Source organism: Enhydra lutris, unplaced genomic scaffold (genome assembly GCF_002288905.1).
Source record: "Enhydra lutris kenyoni isolate GAN:26980312 unplaced genomic scaffold, ASM228890v2 scaffoldscaffold5, whole genome shotgun sequence".
Classification (NCBI taxonomy): Eukaryota; Metazoa; Chordata; class Mammalia; order Carnivora; family Mustelidae; genus Enhydra; species Enhydra lutris.
In genome coordinates, this window is record NW_019154089.1 from 26,619,633 (window position 1) to 26,639,791 (window position 20,159).

The window sequence follows — 20,159 nt, forward strand, 5'->3', positions numbered from 1 at the left end:
TGGTACTCGAGTTGTTGAGTAAGAAAGTTTCTTGCAAATACAAACATAATAGTTTAAAAGAAATGCTAAGCTGCCTCCTTACCCTTTTCCACCTTCCCCCACCAAACGCACACCCTCCAAACACCCATATCCCATGCCACTCATATCAAATGGTAAGTTGAGTTTTTCATGTTCAGAACCAGAGAGACCCCTACACCAGAGGGCATTTTAGCAGCGTCCACTGGAAAGGAGAAAAGAGGCATTTTTGCAGACAGAATGTGAGAGTGCCTTCCATAGGACAGAACATTGACAGGTTTTCTGTCCCAGCGTCTTAACTTTAGATGATGCCCCCCAAAGCCCCTCCCCAGCTCATCCCAGCACCCTCTTGAAAAAAAAAAAAAAAAAAATCAAAACAACATGTCACCACCCACCCCACGGAATAAATTCATATCTGCCTAAGAATGAGAGAAAGAAAAGAAGAGATATAGAGGGGCAAAAATAATGCTTCTCTATCGCTGCGGTTTTCACCCTGAAAGAAAAACATTCGTTGTTTCTACCTGCTATGGGATCGGGCTCTTGTCCTGTTCCTCTTTCTCTTTTTTCTCCAGCATTCCTGTCTCTCCAGCTAGGAAAAGCAACGTTCAAAGCTCAGTGTGTAGTGGTCTGAAGCCGCACTTACCTCGGGCCCCCTCTGGGCACAGGATCGCTCAAGACCCGGGAAAAGTGTGCGAGAGAAAATCGCGGAGAGCCTGGAACCAGCGCGAGTCCGCGAGTCCGGGCGCGCCGGGAGCGGAGGGGCGTCCTCGCTCTGCCTCTCACTCACTCGGTCTGAGCCATCATGGACTCTGTGTGCTCCTTTGCTGAAGATTTCACACCCAAATTTGCTTCCCAGTATCCGATCTGCAGCTATACAACAAAAGATTTCTCTTTACCAAGACAGTAGTAATACGTCCCAGGGCAAACCGGATGTGAAATAGGCGGTGACTTCATGCCAGAGAGATTTTATTTTAGAAAGGAAGGTGGTACCAGCCTCTGGATCTGGAGACCAATCCGCCCATTTTTTATATGCAGCACAATTTAACTTGCACCGCTCTGGCCCTAATCCCCTTCTCTCTGGCTGCAGACTCAAATCCTTCTACAATCTGCTGCAAGCTTTCCTTTTTTTTTTTTTTTTTTTGGTGGGGAGTAGAAATGGGGGAGCAAAGGGTAGACAGGGTTAGAGACCCAGGGACTCTACTCAGAACCTTTTCATACTTTCAATTTATGAACACTATTTTAAGGTGTGCCCATTAAAAAAAAAAAAAAACTCATCAGTGTAACTAATCCTTTGATCAAAGATTCAACCACTGCATGCATATGAATGAATGCAGGGAGCTGCAGGGTTGCACATGTGGAAAGCCACTGTCCTCTCGCCTGTCTCCCTCACACGCACTCCCACACACATGTCTGAGTCCCTGGGTCTTGCGGAGTCACGAAAAATGAGGGATGGCGGGGAAGAGTTCTGACCAGGAGGGAACTGGCCACCGGGTTTCGAGGCTTTCGCACTTTCACAGGTTGTGAGCGCTTTTCACCCCACCTTCGTCTGTAGCTTAGAGGGCAGCAATAAACGCGCTCCGGAACCGCGTTTTTAATCTCTGGAGGCAGCTGTTTGTCTGTTTACGTTATGAAGGAGAAAACACGGGCTCCTTTAAGTAAGAATTGTGCTGGGTCCCTACGACGAGGAGTATTTAACTTTAAATAAAGCACCCAGATCATTTCTAGGTTTGAGAGTCATAGCTCCATTTCCGGAATCATTCCCTCGCCTCGAACTCCATCATCCTCCGGATTAGGAAAATGGGAGAGGGGGAGGAGAGAAGATTAACAAAAAGATTTTTAGAAGTCAAGACAAAACCGTCTTCTACTTTTTTTTTTTTTTTTCCCCTCCTCCCTGCCCTCTTCTGTTACCCTCCCTGGTGGCTCTCCACCCACGAATAAACTATACACTTAGGGAAGGAGGGTGTATTTCAACATCAATCTAACTAAATTTTCAACGAGCCAGGGGCGACTGAGTTCTCTCTTCGGATTTTGTGAATGGGTGTTTGTAGCACAGAAGAAATGGGTGTTTCTGAAATGACCCGAAGCTCTGGAAACTGTCCCTTCTGTACTTGCGCTAGACTAGATAGGAGGCGCTGAAAAGATAGGGTGCCTTCAGGAATTTCTTCTGGTGAGGAAGGTCTGACCTTTGAGCTCCCTAGTCATTTTGACCACGAAGACTTCTAGCAGAGGAGACTTTTTTTTTTTTTTCTTTTAAATAGGGGCGGAGCTTGGCAAGGAGAAGAAAAAAACCCTAAATGGCAAGTCTATACCACTCACTGGTTTTTTATGCTGGAAGCCTTCCTTGACGTTGTGCTGCAATGCAATCAGCTTAGGTGGTTAAAACATAGGACAGGTAATTGAAAATAAACTTATCTTATTGAAAAAAATGAAGGAAAATAAAAATGATGACCACATGCAGATTTGGGCTTGGTTATCATGAGTTTTGAAAGGGAAATGTTACTGGGAAATTATTTTAGAAATAAATCTTCAAGGAAGAGAGATTTAAAGACCATCTTATGTTGCCTACTCTGTTCAGATAGGACAAAGATCAATGCATTCTTAAAGATATCCATTGAGGATCATATCTTCCCTATATGAGAGTCCTCAATTTTTATTTACTTATGTACTTATCCATTAATCACTTACTTCTTGAGCAGTTCTGAGAATTAAAACTCACTTCAGCAATATTCTGAAACCCTGGGTTAACAATTTAAAAATATTGTTTTCTTATCTGACCATTTAAAATGCAATTCCATTGTTTTCCTTTGATTCAACAAAGACTATTCAACAAAGACTATTTCTAGATAGTCCTAGAAATGTAATCTTTTCATCTTTCTTCCTCCTGGTAAAACTGTCACAGCTCCTTCTACTCTCCTCCGCAAATGGAAATAACTTTAGATCCTACATCTAATGCCATACAATCAAATCACTCTACTGATTATGTTTTTTTCAGTTACTGAAACGTTATCATTTGCACCATAATCTCTGAAAACAATGCCAATCACATCTTTCTTCAGATTAAATATTATGTGACTATCCAATAGGATGCAACTGCACAGCATTTCCATACATTTTAAGACAAATATTTAGAAATAAGATTGGATTTATCTTAAAACTGCAGTTAAAACTACAGGAATGGAAATGTCCATACTATGATTTTCTAAGTAAAACAAGGCAGTTTTTACTAGATGATCTATGTATGATTTGTTTTGAGACATATGTTTTAAATAAATGAATTTAATAAATAGTGGCCATTTAAAACATTGATAATTTGACTACTCCAAAAACAGCAATTGCAACTTTAAATTATCAGTGTATTTATTAGTTCCCATCAAGGTATCATTAACATATGCACATATTACCAACGAATAAATATAAGAAAAATATAAGAAATTAATGACAAGGAAATAATTATTTTATATTGTCTTGTTATATTGAATTTTTTAGATCATTGGTGACACTCTTGTTTTTTCCTCTACCTAGGGGAATAAATTCCTTCAAACTGTGTGTGCAACTTATATCTGATTGAAGTAAGTTTTTATAATAGTAGTAACCATGATATTTAGTATTCTTAAAGTGTTTACTTGGTGCCAAGTAATGTGCTAACAAACTTGCATAAACCATTCTATTTAATTCATAAAACATGTCTGTGAGAGATAGTCTTAATATACCTGCTTTACTAATCATCCAATAAATTATGGGTTAGAGAGAGTGAGATTTGCCAAAGGTCACATAGGTAGTGAATGTTCGTGCTATGCAAACCCAGATCTTCTGACTTCAAAACTTATTTTCTTGACCACCCTTCTACATTACTTTATTTCCTTAATTACTATAAGTTGTAAATTCACGTTAAAATCTGTTTTATTCATCTTACATCTATGCTTACTATCTTCATATCAGTTACATAAAACCTATCTCTGAACATTTTAAAAAAATATTTGTTCAGGGGATGCCTGCGTGGCTCAGGTGGTTAAGCCACTGCCTTTGGCTCAGGTCATGATCCTGGAGTTCCAGGATCGAGTCCCACATCAGTCTCCCAGCTCTGTGGGGAGTCTGCTTCTCCCTCTGACCTTCTCCCCTCTCATGCTCTCTCTCTCTTCCTCTCTCAAATAAATAAATAAAATCTTAAAAAAAAATTGTTCAGGACAAGATTCTTCTTTTGCTGGTCTAGTGCCTTAAACTGCAACACAGGGTCACGTTTGCTTCAGTGTTTTGTAGGTTTCTGCTATTTTCCTTCTTACAAGGCCACTCTCTCAAAGGACCTCCAAACCCTCACTGGTTGTAGGCAGAAGGGATTTGAGGTCAAACCTAGGACCACAGATCCTGGGGAGGCCTAACAGCTCTATTTCCAGTGTTGCAGTCTGGTACATTTTGCTTTTTCTGTCAATTTTAAATGGCAGGAAGCCCTGACCTAATTGAAGAAGTGGTACTGATTCTTTTCAACAGAAATGTTTTTACTTTCTCCAACTAAATGTGAACCAAATGAGAAAAAAAAAAATAGCAAGAGTATTCTTATTAATTCAGTGTGGCTTTTTATCATTTATAAAATAATTTGGGGTGAGGGAGAAGAAGCAGCAAAAATAATGAAATATCAAATAAGTATCAACCGAAACCTAGAATAAAGTGGTCTTTTTAAATGTCTTTGCATAGCTTAGATATGGGTTCTGCCTACATTTTAACATGTAGGAAGCCTGGTTATCAATCTGCAACAATAATGTACAGGTTGCAGTTAAACATGATGCCACCTACATTTATTTATATATACAGTTGGATATTAAAATGGAATTTTTACACTCACTAAACTAGTCCCCCTTTTCTAATACTCCTATTTATCATACAGACCATCTTGCTAATGAACTATATGAGCACATCCAGAGGGCTATACCTTCTATTCTAGTTGGTACTGAAATAATAGCTCAGTGGGAAGAAGAATTGTGATTTAAGTAAAAGAGCACTTTTTGTACTTTCACCTAGACACCTTTGTCATCTGGGTTACTTAGACAAATTCTTTTTTCCCATACTAGCAGGCTAGTTTGACATCTCAGCATAGTGAGAAACAGAGTATGTATAATAGAAATAAAATCAAAATTTTCTCATATTTGTGTCATAAATATTTGGCACTCTAGAGGGATTTAAAGATTGTCTGCCCCAACCAATTTAACAGATCAAAGATGATGTAATTTTTCCTGTGATCTTTGTAGAAGGAGAACTCGGGTTAGCATGGCACAGTGATTGCCATGCATGGATATATATCTGAAGTCACTGGTATGTAACAGCTTCATGACGACTGATATATTGCTGAACTTTTCTGAACCTTATTTTCTGAAGTTTTAAAATGAGGTAATGTTAGGGGCACCTGGGTGGCACAGAAGATTAAGTGACCGACCTTGGTTTTAGCCCAGGTTGTGATATCAGGGTAGTGAAATCAAGCCCCACATGGGGCTTCATGCTCAGCACAGAGTCTGCTTCAGATTCTCTCCTTCTGCTCCTCTCACTCATGGTCTCACTCTCTAAAATAAATAAATAAATATTTTTAAAAAATAAATTAAATGAAGTAATGCTGCCTCATTTGCTGATTGTGGCGTTATATGGGAAAACAAATACGAATCACATAGTCTTCTTGTATACACCTAGTAGGTGCCCAATGAAAGCCACTTTCCTTCTCTCTCTTCTATCTCAATACAAATTCACTATTTTTCAAGCACTATAGTACACTCTTAACAGCATATTCATATAGCACAACAATTCTATTATCCCTATTACACATTGGATTTAACTGAAACATAAAACCCCCAGTTATTAGACAAGATATCACAACAAGCTGGCTTACATGCCAGGCTTAATCCTAGGCCCATACTCATCTCTAAGGTGCTCTGAGAAGAATGCTTCTCACTACACCTGCCTTAAGCACTATTTTTTTTTAAGATTTTATTTATTTATTTGACAGAGAGAGATCACAAGTAGGCAGACAGGCAGGCAGAGATAGAGGGGGAAGCAGGCTCCCCACCGAGCAGAGAGCCCGGCGAGGGGCTCGATTCCAGGACCCCGAGATCACGACGCGAGCAGAAGGCAGAGGCCCAACCCACTGAGCCACCCAGGTGCCCCGGCATTGAGTATTTTACATATATTCTCAACCAGGAAATTTGAAGACAGTTCCAAGATAGAAGCAACCATAGCACATGCTCCAACCACAGCTTCTACAGTCAGCTACACACCCCCTCCTCCAAGAGACATTATACAACATTTTCCCATAAGAGTTAAGAAAAATGCAACAAATACCCTTTAGGAATAAAACATGTATGTGAGAGCCAGACTCTTTTTAATAGTTACATAAGTAGGACAGTATCCAGTTTTCTTTTGTGGCAGTTTTCAGTTTATCAGCAACTCATGTGTAACCCAGATTCACCCATTTTCTTTCAAAGTCTTTTCTTTTCACAGATGTCAAACACATCAACCCAGGCAGGAAAACGCAGATTTACTCAGAGTTCAGAGGAATGATAATAAGCTGATAGTTGTAAGAATTACTTATTTTCAAATAAGAAGTATCAATAATTTTCAAAAACTTTGAGAAGATTTTAGACTGTAAATTCCATTAGCAATGTAAAGACTGCAATGCAAGTCAGGAGGGAGGTAAGAAAATGAGCACCATTTTGTCACAACTCTAGATTGGGTATTTTAAAATGGTATATCCTTTATAACTTGACTTGAGGAAACATGCATTTGCTATTTTTATGGTAACTTTCAGCCATTCAGGATATGTTTTCTTTGGTACACTTCAAGTGTATATATGTGCACATAGTCTCTGGGTAAACTCCTCTAACCTATTAGAATGCATATTTGCCCTTATTTTTCTCTGTTAAGGAGAACATAATAAATAGATATTTCAGTCAATATCAATTATTAAGTGTCTAGAATACAGAAAGGAAAAATAAAGATCTGAGTTGGGGAATCAATTTAGAAAGATCACTTATCAGAAACAGTAAAAAAAAAATAAAAAAATAGGCATGTTGGTACCAAGAAATTGCATGTAGTTTATTCAGTATCTTCTGAAATGATGAGGATACACCTAGTTTAGAATATTTGAGGATTTTAATGTGGTCTCATTATCCTGCTGGGCAGCTTCATTTACATATCTGTTCGCAATCATAAAACACAGAAAGTGACACAAACGTTAAAGCAGCATTTAAAAAATCATTCATCATGCCCTGAATGGCCATAGGATTTGTGTAAAGGATATGAAATGGAAGGATTTACTAGAACAAAGATCAAGAATTAAGACACTAATGCCCCATCTGTTCAGTAGCTCCCAATTCTTGATGTTTACAATAATTGTGTTCTGTGGAGTGAAATGAAAATGAGTTTGTAGATATGGATGAATTTTTTATTATTGTTGATCATAAATATATCCCAAATTATCTAATGTCCCTGTGTTAAATGTAGAACACAGAACCAATTAATTTTTTTCACCCTAATTTACAGCTAAACAATCTCAACCTAACTCATTTCCAGTTTTGCTTAAATAACATTCACCATGCTTTCTCTTGAAGAAAATTCCACGACTTCCATTTTAATTATATATATGACCTTGGGCAGGGGTAGGGGGTAACAAAAGAGTTTTAAAGATGAGTGATAATTACTCTTGAGTAATTTCATTTATGAAACAATCAGCCCATGCAAATCTCAGGAATGTGGACTGTTCCGCATGAGAACCAGAGATTTAGCCCAGTATTGCATTGGATGGGTAAAGAGATAAAACATCAGAAATCATACAGACCAATATCAACTTAACATAAAGGATCAAGAAGACAAGTGAAGACAGATTTACTTGTTCCACACATCATCTGCTTATAAAGATGACAGGACATAATTGCCTTTGAAAGAGGTGAAGTGATTCTGAAAACAACAGAGCAGGCTTACAGTTCATCACTACTCACATTTAGTGTTAGAATCTCGACATAAAGTAGACCATTCTTAAAATTTCATTTAACGACATGAGAGAATGAACTCTTAAATGCCTCTCCCTCTCCCCATAAAAGAGATTATCTCCTATTTAGTAGCTAAAGTATACCAGAAACTATATATATTTTTCTCCCCCACATAATCTTTGCCATTGCATTCTTGCAGTAATGTTGTTTACAGAGAACCTAGGTTCAAAAGAATAGTGGACTTTCCTAGACACACTTGGTTCATAATTCAGAGCCCAGATTTGAACCTGAGGAAGACACTGATTTTGTGGCTTCCAAAAACTCATGATTATAAAGCAAGTGAAGGTAAGTCTCTTCCTTGTAGGCTGGGAAAAGGACTGTCATGAGAGACTCATGAAAATATTTCCGATCACAGATTTGCAATTTGTGAAGAAATGTAATCATATGAATAAAAATTTTTAAAAATGTTTAGTATGGGGAAGCAGAATAATATATTTCAGGAAGTGGAATTTGGAGTTGGATATTTTCTTTCTCTGTCAATTACTGTTCAGCCACTTAATTTCTCTGAATATCTATTTCTTTTTTTATAACAGAGGATTAATAATTCATTTTATATGGAATATTCATGAGATAATAGTTATAAAGTAGGTAATACATTAAAATATTTTCATCAGTTGGTAACTATGGTTATTATTAACACTATCCTTAACAATTGCGATAATGTGTAACTTTCCCTAGAACATTTCTTAGCTTTTCAAATACTGAAATTAAGTTTTTATATACAGCAACCAATTAAGTTATGGCTTTGCAGTTGGACCAACTCACTCAGCCAAAATTTATTAAATATCAGATTGACCATTTGATTTTTTTTTCATCATATAGTTATTGCCTGAAGCAAACAAAGCTCTGGCTTTTAGAAGGAAAGTGAATTCATTATTTCAGAGAAATTCGACTTAGCAGGTGGTAGAACATAAGACATAAAAGGCTCAAGGCAGAAGCAACTGCAAGATTCAGGCATAACCCCACAACAGGAGGTGAAAAATTCTCTCTGTCCAACTTCTGTTCAACTATTTTGCCAATAAGATGATGTAGGTTTAGTCAAAATATAGCATGACTTAGTATTAAAATCAGATAAAATGGAATACAAAATAGATGGGATGAAAATCAATGAACAAATTAGAAGTTAAGAAAAAAGCTCTACTCGTTCTATGTTTTACTCTTTTTCTGACAATCAGAGGAGATAGATACCCCTGAAGGACTAAGGAATTCAGAAATTCTAGAAGAGAACACCGAAAGGCAAATTATTTCTTGTGGATTCAGCAAATTCTGAAATTGAAAAGTAACTTTTACTAGACAAAGAACGGGTCAGGGAAAAGTCTTGCAGAGATTCATTTTTTTAATATCATGCTTTTGATTTTATTTATTTGTGTGGGAATATTTTATTTTATCAGGGAGGTTCATTCCATAACAGACCATCTGAATCATATCAATATTTTAGAATTCAAATTAAACACAAATATCAACTACTCCTGAATTAAAAATCATGCACAGCATTTTGTTTGTTTTACAATTCTTTCTATAAGCTAATTTCAGTTAGAAGTATGCTTTTCTAAACTGCCAAAGTGGAATAAAGGCAGAACTTTAAAAAAGTGTTTGAAAAGCAGCTTCACTAGATTGCTGTTCTGTTCTTTTCATTATTAGTTCTGTGAACCATATTAAAATATTATAGTTACTCTTTGGGTGACCTTGAGAGACTTGATACCTCTAGGAAAACTAGCTATTTTAGGGATTGAACTGTCCTAAGTTAGTCTGACAGCCATATGTTTAAATCATGATTTCAGTGCCTGGAGAAATTTTTGTCAGGCTCCCAAGAAAGCGAATTCAGGAGAACTGCCTTGTGGCTTTGGAAGAACATGGTTGGGGAAGGTCAGTCAAGGGTTAGAAGCCTTTGTCAAAGGCTTAAGGAGGATGCAAATACAAGCCCTATCCCCAGACAAAACAGCATCTATCTCCCATTTATATACTCATGGAAGGCCCCATAAATTAAAAAAAAAAAATCCATTACAAAATTTGCCTATCTCACCTCACACTTTTTAAAATAAGTGTGTGATTTTGTGTGAGCAATAAATAAAAACAAAAGGGAAAAAAATGGAAGAAGGGCTAACACTTTTCTTGAGAAGAGCTTGTGAGTCACCAGAAAAATGTAAGAGAAAACCCAAATATTTTAGGACTAAATTTGTTTAAACTGTATAGCAGTTCCTCTACTCTAATATATGGGAACGGGTAGAAAAAGTATTGCCAATATTTGCAATTGTAATCCCCAATTTTATCATTCTTTCCCTTTGAAAAATCATGCTAAATCTGAAGTTGTTAAACTCCCTTCTCTTTTGAAGCACATTAAGATGTGAAGAGAAATATAATCTTCAGAGCTCAGCACATCAAATACCATGCAAAACTAAAATTTTATATAAAAGTCTTAACAGAAAGACTCCTGGACAATATTAAGTAATTATTTGTTCATGCCATTTTTATTGAAAGAAGCCTCAGTAACCATCCTTTGCATAGATCTTTGTTTTTATCTAGTTTCCAAATCCAAAACCAAATCTGAGATTTCCTCATTTAATAGTACACTATATGAAAGGATTCACCTGCTCAGGCCTACTACTTTCACTTTTTCATTCCCATTTGCAAAATTCATGTCTATAAGTATTACTGCCTTTGAGTTTCCAGAATTTATTTCATACAGAATCTTTACAAATGTACTGAATAATCTAATCAGATTATTTTTAGAACTGTTTAAATCCATTTAAAGTTCTTCTGAGGAGTAAATAGGAACAAAATCATCAAAAAAAAATTTTAAGAGAAAATTCTAAGGATAGAGATTGTTCTTCCAGATATAAAAATGTACATGAAGAAACTATAGTAAATAAACTAAACAGTTTTGGCCCAGATGCAGATGGAAGCTTAATGTAGGATTATCTGTAAATGCCCCTAAAATTAGAGGCATCTTAAATGTCCAAAAATAGGGGAGAAATTGAATAAATTTAAGTACATTCATATCATGAAATTATATGTAGTACTTTAAAAAATGAAGTAAATTTTGACCCATTCACATAAAATGATACTTGCCATGTATTGCTACATCAAAAAGCAAACATAAATAGTATGATTACTGTTTTGCAAAATACATATAATAACAAAATAAAATATAGGCCTGAAATGGTACACATTTCAGATACATAAAGCCATCAACAAAGATCACACCTTTTAATTTTATCTTTTCCATATAGTATTTTTTTGTGTATGTATACCTTTTGTAAAAAAATTTTTATAAAACAATAACAGAAAGGAAAAAAAGAAAAGTGATATGACTTAGCTTCCTGGATACAGAAGAAATGAAACAGTGACACTAACCCCAGAATTCTGTTATTGCAGTTGTTATTGTAATTATCACCCAGGAAGAGTTGGATTCTCAAAATTGCTGACATTTCATTCACTTGTCTTAGAAGTTGAAGAGGAAATGGCAGCACAGTGCTAGAAATTCATACTCACTTTCTTCATCTTTCTAATTATATAGTTATCCAGGAGTAAAACTTCTCTTCAGAAATAAGATAGATACTTAGTTCACGATCTTAGGCACTACTCCAAATAAAATGTTTTTAAGTTTACTATAACCTCAACAATAAATGATCAAAAAATAAAGGCTGTCAATCAACTAAACAGACATGGGCAAGTATAAAAGACTCTCTGGTGTGTGTTATAAATCCCAGATCATTTTACAATATTACGAGTCTAGAGACCTACACCCACTTTTTTTGTTTGCTTGTTTTGTTTCAGGCAGAATTCATTTTGTGCCTGTTGGATACCCTGGGGAGCATATGTTTAAATATGTCACATCATATTGATGGGAACCAAAGTTCTTCACCTGGCTCTCTGCCTATAGCACTTGGAACTCTTCACTAGTCGCATAATTCTCACAGTCCTATTGTTAAATGAATAACCTCCTATTCCTTCTGTTGAAGCCATGTGTAAGTTTGGCTGTGTGGTTTTGCACAACAGTTATGTAAGTAAACATCTCCAAATCCCTATTAAGCATGCTCTTTTCTCTCATTTGAAAGGTTCTCTCCCGAGCCCCTGCCTCTGCCCCCTGACACACACGGCCTTAGCAAGAAGAGCAAGTTTTAAATAAAGAGTAAATTTAAATGATTCAAATTTCTCTGTTTCACTCCAATAAAATGTCCTATTATAAGTTAGTGTTTATGGAAACATTCAAGAAAGAGCCTCATGGCCAAGAGAGAAGTATAATTCTGCTTTGCATCTTTGTATGAAGAAAGAAAAGCAATTCTTTCATATATGAATAGAACACAACTTTGGGCATCTCTTTTCTATGGGTTCAAAATCCATTTTTCTCTGTCTTTATTCTTTTTTAGAGATTTATTTACTTATTTGAGACAGAGAGAGAGAAGGGAGAGAATCCTCAAGCAGACTCTACACTGAGCACAAAGACCAATGTGGGACCCAATCCCAGGACCCTGAGATCATGACCTGAGCTGAAACCAAGAGTTGTACGTTCAACCAACTGAGCCACCTAGGCACCCCCGAAAACCTAGCTTTCTATTTAAAGGATGAAAAGATCAGTTATTAAAACACTTCTAAGTTTAAAACTCTGATTATTACATTTACTATTAAGCTTTGGTAGATGAGATTAGCATTTCTTATTTTTCACTTAGCTAAAATGGGTTTGCATTTCAGAAGAGTAGGTAAGCAAAGATAAACTTGACAGTTGTGCAGTGTGGGTATGCATCAGTCCCAGATTGGCTGTAGAAAAGGAGGATTTCCCCTTTTCTCTTGAGATCAAATGAGAGTAGATGGTGGCAGTAGGGGCTAAGTGTCCCTTTTTGGATGGGCATAAAGATGGCAGAGAGGTTCTATTCAAAACTCAATGAAATAAATGTCCAACAGGAGAACAGCAAAGCAGTTTCAGGGAAACACAGGTCATGTCTGAGCTCGGCTAATTACTGAGCTGAGACAAGTTACTTAAGTTTTTTATATTTCCAATTTTTCATCTGAAAATTAAGAATAAGAGCCAATTTTTTCTTAAGAAGCCTAAATTAGGTAACTTAAATAAAGTGCTTAGCACAGTGCATGGTACATGAGAAATGCTCAATGAATACTTTTTAATGTTACTGATATTAATTCTACTCATTAATATTATATCATCACTATAGTAAAACCTTTCTGATACTGAGTTTCTAAATTTTTATGGATTGAGATTAATATCTCTTCTTCACAGTGAGGTTAGAAATCAGTAACCCAAAGGAACTTTTACTATAGCTACTATTACTGGAAACACTGACATTATAATGTTTTTATTTAGGGAATACCACTATGTCACCATCACTTGAGAATTTATAAAATAGCCATGTAAATGGCATGCATCAGGGAACACATGTCTCTCTGAATGCACTGTACAATTTAAGATTTAATGGATGAATTCAAGATTCCTAGAAGAAGTGATGCGAAGGTATATTAGCATGAACAGTCATTATAGTCTTCAGATAATCTTATCTTAAATACTGCACTCTACAGTCATTGAGGTTTAAAAAGATTCAGGTTATAGGAATATTGATGTTAAATCAGTCAGAATGCACAATTACTTCTCCTTAGCTCTATGACTCCATGCATAGGTAAAAACATGTTGATGTTGCAGTTTTCAAATTGTGTATGCTCCCTCCTCTTCCCTGTTTCTTTTTGAATACGAAATTCCATGTGTCTTATTGTAATAATTAAGCAAGAAAATTGTTTCCCAGTATACCAGCCCATATAGTCCTTCATGCATAAGTGAAGACCTAACTGAATATTTGCAAACACTTGACAGCTCAGGTATTGATTCTAGGATTCTACTGGACTAAAATACAATATACAATATATATACAAATACAATATATAATACATATATAATACAAAGTACAAATATAGATTGTATCCCAAGCTATGACAGGCCCATTTCAACTCAAAATATTAGAACCATGCTAATTAGGGATATTCTGGTTATTAAAAATTCTAATATTGGGGTGCCTGGGTGGCTCAGTGGGTTAAGCCTCTGCCTTCGGCTCAGGTCATGATTCCAGGGTCCTGGGATCAAGCCCCGCATCAGGCTCTCGGCTCAGCAGGAAGCCCGCTCCCCCCTACCCCTCTGCCTGCCACTCTGACTACTTGTGATCTCTCTCTGTCAAATAAATAAATAAAATCTTTAAAAAAATTCTAGTATTAGTGATTCACACGAAGGAGTTCTCAGTGCAATCATGCATGAACTTTTCCCGCTGGGTTTAATATTTCTAAGTGCTTCAGAAGACACCCAATCCTCCATTCTCATTGGAAAATATGAGTTGACTACCTCCTGTCTATTATACTCCAAGAAGCAGTGGCAACCACTAGAGGCTGTGCTTGCAGGAGTGAGATGGGGTAGGGAATGCTGGTTTTGGAGCTGGAAAATCTGGATTTCCTTATTCACTAACATTAGATTGTAGGTTCCCTGAGAGCCAGAAATGTTCAGAGTAAACAAGTAAATTGGTTAAGTCATAGAAAATGTAGAATCTAAAACAGCAAAATAGACATTGGGGTGAATTGTGAGTAAGAGTTAAAGTGACTTATTGGGAGGCAATTCGCTATTGTTTTCTAGCATTTCTGCACATATTATAAGCAGAGAAAATGATGCTTTGTTCCAGGTTATTTTTTCAAGGATGTTTTTGTAGTAAACAGTCTGGAAGGTAAAGATAGTCTTGCCCTAGAACAAAGGGCAGGGGGTGCTTCTCATAATAAGAGAAACCCAAGGTGCCTGACTTGCTCAATCGGTACAGCATGCAACTCTTGATCTCATCGTCATGAATTTAAGCTCCATGTAGGGTATGGACTCAACTAAGAATAAGTAAAATAAAATAAAATCTTAATAAAAAGAGATGTGTGTTCCTTAAGTTCTAGGTTCCTTTCCTGTGATGCACTGTGCTCTACAGGCAGGTGCCATCTGGCCGGCTTCCTGTTGCCCTGTGGAAACTGGGGTATGGAGCAGGGATGCAAATGTTATGCTGCTGGTTGTGCTTTGAATAATAAAGCCCTTTCTCTTTGACCAAGGTGTCTTATGTCTTCTGTGTCCATCTAAAGAACTTCAGAAGAATAAGGCATTAGTTTGCAAGTCAAGTATTAGACACCTCATAGCTCCTGACAGAATATAGAGAAATAAAGGGATGCAGCATATAAAAGAACTCTAGAAAGGTAAAAGAGCAAACACTAGCCTGCAATTCTCTTCCTTCATGTTTAATAAAGGTTCACTTAGCATTAATTCATTTATTCATATACTGAGCACTTTCCAATGGGCAGGTATTACTCTAGGACAAGGAATACAGTACTGACTATGACTGATAAAGTCTCTTCTCTCTTGTTACATACCTACTAATAACCAGAAACAAATGTGAATAGGTGAACAGATATATTTTACAATTTCAGATGGTCATAAATGTTATAAAGCCAAATAAAAAAGATAATGTAATTAGGGACAACTTCTTTAATTAGAATAATCAGGGAAAGCCTTCCCTTTTATTTAAATTCAATTTAATTAACATATAGTGTATTTTTAATTTCAGAGGTAGAATTTGGTGATTCAGCAGTCGCATATAACATCCAATGCTCATTAAATCAAGTGCCCTCTTTAATGCTCATCTCCCAACTACCCCATCCCCTGATCCAAGGGAAGGCCTTTCTGAAGTGATAACATTTGGTATAAGGTCTGTCATGTACAATTTGGGGGAAAGAACATCCCAGGAGGTTAGGGAAAAGGAAGGGAAAGAAAGAAAGTGAAGGGAGAAAAAGGGGAAAAAGAGAGAAACAGAGACAACATGAGTAGAGACAAGACAAGGAAACGTGAATAAGAGACATAAAAGCAGTGTTGCTGGAACATGAGTGATGAATGAGAGGAAAAGTAATACTGGATGATTTTAGCAATTTGTGCAGAAGCCAGATCATATTGTAAATTACAGACTACAGTAGGCAATCAGATGAAATAGATGCTGTCTCTTTTCCTTTAGGAAGTTAAATGGGCTCACTTTCTTCATTATTTTTAAAAAGACACAAAGTTTACTGATGCTCTGAGTATTCACAAAATAAGGAATACATTTGCACTGTGTGAGGCAGGTGTTTGGATTTACAGAAAAAATGAAAAAAAGTTTTTGCCTAGAAGCTTCTGGAGAACAGAGCTAAGTATATTTGCAACAAAGTACTATTAATATTAAGCACTGATACTTCTATTACTACTAAAAATGACAATATAAAGATAAGGGAAAGGATGAGGAGGGAGACAAGAAGAAAAATAGCAAATTATAGAGAGTCATTGCCAGGAATTATGCTCAATGCTTTATATACTTTTTTTAAACATCAAAATTATGTTGCAAAAGGCTCTGATGCTCCTTTCACTATTTGGAATTCAGGCTCAGAGAGAAGAGGTTTTTGCCTGAGATTTTCCAGCTAGCCTATGTCCGAGCCAGGATTTGAACCTTGGAACTATCTTGCTCCAGAACCAGAAACTTTGCAGAATAGGCAGCCTGTATTCTGATGAAGCATCTCCATGCTGAAGATGTTCTTTCCTTATAAAGCAGGCAGTTTTGTCATCAGTTGATAGAGAATTGTAGTATCCCAGAGATTGTTCGGTTTAGTCATGGAACAAAATGATTGGTTGTTTTTATCTGCATTGTTTGTAAAGTCTGGCTCTAAACAGAGGCTGAAATACAGCACACAACATTTTTTTTTTCCCCCAGTGGATGCCATAGCAGACAACAGATGTACAATGTCTATACAATAAGATGGACAAAAATGCCTAAATCAATCATCTAGCATGATAATATAGCTGACCCATGCTTTTTTCCAGGTGCTTCTGGACTTTGGTCCTCTGGAAGAAACATAATGCATTTTTGGAAAATATCTCTGAAGAGAAAGGATTATTGAGAAAGAGAATGATTCATAAATGCACAAAGTCAAAGGTAAGGGAACAGAAAGAAATATCTGAAAACTAAAAAGGCAGGCTTTGATCTAACAGAAAAATAGAATATCATATCCAAGGGGATCTGGAATATACTTCTTAGGTAATTAGTAACTAAGAACATGTTATATTGGGGAGATATGTCTGAAGCAGATTGTCTAGATGAGTGTTTCCCAAAACTGTTGCAACAAATGCATATTTCTGGAAATGCCAACATTTTATGAAGTTTAAGATTTCATTGTTTGGAAAATCTTTAGCAAAATTTAACCAAATTTCTTCCTTCTTATAAAATAAAGAACTCTTATTTAGTTTTATATGGGGTTGAAGATGGAGGCCAATGGTTTGGTAGGTTCTCTACTGGTGAGTTTCAAACATAAGAGTGGGAATTTAAGGCAAAGAAAGAGAAAAACAAGAAGCACATGGTTAGTTATTGAAAGCAACCAAGCTCTCTAAAACAAAGGAATGTGGGGAGAGGTGTCCTGGCTCTTTCTCTGGTCCTGTGGCTGGCAATGTGTTTATTGGAGATAAACAATATTTGTCTTTGAAGTGGATGCCCCTTTGAAATGGATGTCTCAGCAGTCAAAGCTTAAGTCAGACACTTGCATCACAAAAAGAAAAGCTAACTGTCAAGGCTTACACTACAAAAACCTACAGATGAAACTTACTCTGTGACCCTGCCTTACCTGCCCTGGTGTACCTACATCTTAACTCTTTTTGGGGAGAGGAGTGAAAATATAAATCTTAATGTGTTTAAACAATTGTGACTAGATCTCTGTTATATACCAGCAATTGCATGCAATTCTTGATACACACTTTGTGTGTTGTATATTTGTGCACTGTACATTTCACTTAAAGGTTTACAGGCACATTTAGTCACTGAAGACTGGAAATTAATGTCATAAATAATACATTCATAAATAAAACAACTATTAAGAAATTACTATGTGACACTGTGCAAAATGCTGAGGATGTGGGAAACTAAAGACAGAGTGATTGACCCTGATATGCCATGGAAGTCTTCTTCTTTTTTTTTTTTTTTAAAGATTTTTATTTATTTATTTGACAGAGAGAGATCACAAGTAGACAGTGAGGCAGGCAGAGAGAGAGAGAGGGAAGCAGGCTCCCCGCTGAGCAGAGAGCCTGATGTGGGACTCGATCCCAGGACCCTGAGATCATGACCTGAGCCGAAGGCAGCGGCTTAACCCACTGAGCCACCCAGGCGCCCCAACCATGGAAGTCTTCTTAAAAGGAAACTCAGGTCTTGAGGAGAGAAAAGGAGTTTTCTAAATAGAGAAGAGATAGAAATACAAGACAAGTAGGAAATGTGATAAATGCAAAGAGAGAACAGTATGTGCCAAGAACTTCAGCAACTTTGGTAACAGCTGAGGAACAGAAGTAAGTTGGGTCTTTTGGGTGGATACATGGTCCTGTGACAGAATTACACTTTTGAAGAGGTAGACAAAGGCCAAACTATGCAAGGCTTTTTATGTCAATCTACTGCACTTAGGTATTATACTCCAGGCAATGTGGCACTATTAAGCAATTTTAGACAACGAGGAACAGAATCAGTTTTGTGTTCTTGAATTACCTCTCTGGCATTAATGTACAGCATGGATAAGGGAGTTTCACTGTGAAAAGTGGGCAAGGTAGGGCATAAAACCAGATAAGAGAACATCAAACTGGATTCTACTCAAGAGGCCATCAACCACTGCAGTAGTAACTTCTCTGACTGGCTAGCAAAAGGTTACTAGGATTTATTCATAAAACAATACCACTTACACAAAACTATCAACAGTCATAGGAGATAAAGAAATCCTGACTCCTACACCAATAGAAAGCGTTTGAGGAAACCGATTCCATGAATTAATAAATTTTTGAAAAACTTCCCATTTTCCAATTTGTTAAAGAACAACTATATTTATTTATTTATTTATTTATTGAGAGAGAGAGAGAGAGAGAGAGAGAGAGAGTGCACATGTATGCACACGCATGCATGCACGGGGGGACAGGGACAGGGAGACAGAGACTCTTAAGCAGGCTCCTCACCCAGTGTAGAGCCCAACACAGGGCTTGAGTTCACTACCCTGAGATCATGACCTGAGCCAAAATCAGGAGTTGGACACCTAGCCACACAGGTGCCCCAAGAACAGCTTTTTTTATAAAGAGCACAAAACTACAGATACATCTTTGATCTATAGCTCCATGCTGAAGACAGTTTTGATTTCTTTGCCACTTTGAAGATATCTCACTATTTGGGGATAAGAGAACAGAGTCTGCTCAGGTCTTCATATCTGTAGTCAAGGAGGTTTCCATTTTCCCGGGGGCCAACATTCCTGACATTGAGAAGAGCTGAGAAACTGTCTACTATGGTGTTTACCATTACACTTGCTTGCAGTATTGTGACTGAAGCTAGTATCAGTTTCACTGAGGTAGTACCGTTGATACTAAGAGCCAATGACTGCAGCATCAATAAACACCTGCACAGTCCTGATTTCAGAGTGATTTCTTTGGGAGAAAATAACACCTTTAGGATTCCTTAGTATCCCTAAAATTAAAACAACTACAACAGCGTGTAACCAGCTTCATGAGTTCTTGTAACAACCTTCTACCACACCAGATTCTGAAGAGATTCTGAGCTTTTAAACAGTCCTACCTCTGCAAGCTTTGTGGAAGAGCTGTAAAATATTTCTGAATGAGATTCTTAGATTCCCATTTTCATCAGTATCTTCCTCTTGAGACGGTTGGAGGTTGGTTATCTTTTTTTATTGTGGTTTTGCTGTCATTTCTATCCCACCTGCCACTCTCATCCACTCCACCCTGCCAACTAGATTTCAGGGAGGACTCAGTCAGTGTGTGAAGAATTAAAACTCAAGTTCTTTCCATGCTGCTTTTGCCTACCATCAATATTCTTTTACAAAGACTCCTACCTCTGATTTCATTCCATTAGGAAATCTTTTTCTTTCAAACACATGAAATATATCACCTCATGAAGAGAATGTATCTAAGATACTCTGCTCAAAAGGATTTTTGGCAGAAAGCATCATTATCTTATCAGATAATGGCAGAGGCTGAGTATATAGATTGGGGGGAGGGGAGTTGTGTGACTGTGCTGAATACCCAGTAAGCTTAATAAATATTTTATTAAAAAGTAA

General features: G+C 36.9%; 1 protein-coding gene across 1 annotated transcript in view; it reads right to left on the bottom strand.

The window, feature by feature from the left end:
• LOC111141067 (gamma-aminobutyric acid type A receptor alpha1 subunit) overlaps window positions 1–1,137 on the bottom strand; it is a 54,783-nt gene extending 53,646 nt beyond the window's left edge. Inside the window, exon 1 of the mRNA XM_022493395.1 lies at window positions 659–1,137. The gene's annotated coding sequence lies outside the window, so the exon portion shown is untranslated. The remainder of the gene's footprint in view (window positions 1–658) is intronic.
• Between the last annotated feature and the right edge of the window lie 19,022 nt (window positions 1,138–20,159).